Below are 1478 nucleotides of genomic sequence, written 5' to 3' on the forward strand. Positions count from 1 at the left end.
ATTTGCATTTATATTATACTTGTTTTTCTGGTTATACTTTTAGGCACTGAAAATTCTTGACTATTCCATTTTGAAAGGATCTTAATGATCAAGAATTATTTTTTCCCTTTCTACCATTCTGAGAAAACAAAGTAGATTTAAGAACCAGGTTGAACACAAGCTAAGAATTGAAGACCGCTCTTTTCATGACTAGCACAGCCATGGCTCATGGTCCCAAGAAGAATCTGAAGTGTGTTGCAGCTCCAAAGCAACGGATGCTAATAATCTGACCAGTGTGTTTGCTCTTCGTCCATCTACCAGTTTCCACAAGCTGAGAGAATGTCTTCCCCTCATCATTTTCCAAGGAACACACTTAAGTATGCTCTGACAGGAGATGAAATGAAGAAGATCTGCATTCAGCAGTCTAATAAGATTGATGGCAAGGTCCAAACTGATATAACCTATCCTACTGGTTTAGTAGATGTTACTGGCATTGACAACACTGAAGAGAATTTCTATCTCATCTATGACACCAAAGGTCCTTTGCTGTTCATTATTTTATACCCTAGGAAGCCAAGTACAAATTGTGCAAAGTGAGAAAGGTCTTTTAGGGCACAAAAGGAATCCCTCATCTGGTGACCCCAGATAGTCACACCAGCCATCACCCTGATCCCTCATCAAGATAAATGAAACCATTAGGTTGATTGGAAGACTGGCAAGATTACTGATTTCATCAAGTTTGACACTGGTGACCTATATATAGTGACCAGAGGTGCTAACATGGAAAGAATTGCTGCAATAATCAAGAGAGAGAGATAGCCTAGTTCTTAAAACAACAACAACAACAACAAACATTTATTTATTTATTTTAGAAAGACAGCCCGTGTGAACAGAGAGGGGAGGAGAGGGAGAGAATCTCAAGCAGACTACCCACTGAACACAGAGCCTGATGCGGGGCTCTATCTCAGAACCCTGAGATCATGACCTGAGCCTAAATCAAGAGTTGGCCACTTAAGCGACTGAGCCACCCAGGTGCCCCCCACCCTGGTTCTTTTGATGTGGTTCATGTGAAAGATGCCATAGGTGACAGCTTTGCCTCTCAGCTCTCCAACATTTTTATTTTTGGCAAAGGTAACAAACCAAGGATCTCTTCCCTGAGGAAAAGGGATCCACTTCATACTGCTGAAGGAGAGACAAGAGACTGGCAGCCAAACACAACAGTACATGAAATGATCTCTAGGTGATGTGAACTGAAAGGTCTTTGTACTTAATTAAAGACAATATGGCACAAATAGACCCATAAATAGAGAGAACTAACTGGTGGTTGCCAAAGAGGAGGTGTGTGGAGGAGTGGGCAAAATGGGTGAAAGATATAGGCTTCCGATTATGGAATAAGTCATGGGGATGAAAGGCATAGCATAGGGAATATAGTCAATGGTATTATAATAGTGTTGTTTGCGTGACAGATGATAGCTATACTTGCTGTGAGCATAGCATAA

The 1478-nt window shown here is 41.1% G+C and overlaps 1 pseudogene; it reads left to right on the forward strand.

Moving 5' to 3' along the window:
* The first annotated feature begins 200 nt into the window (after positions 1-200).
* Positions 201-1207, forward strand: LOC110574211 (annotated as a pseudogene).
* The last annotated feature ends 271 nt before the right edge of the window (positions 1208-1478 follow it).

Source organism: Neomonachus schauinslandi, chromosome 6 (genome assembly GCF_002201575.2).
Source record: "Neomonachus schauinslandi chromosome 6, ASM220157v2, whole genome shotgun sequence".
In the NCBI taxonomy this organism is placed as follows: Eukaryota; Metazoa; Chordata; class Mammalia; order Carnivora; family Phocidae; genus Neomonachus; species Neomonachus schauinslandi.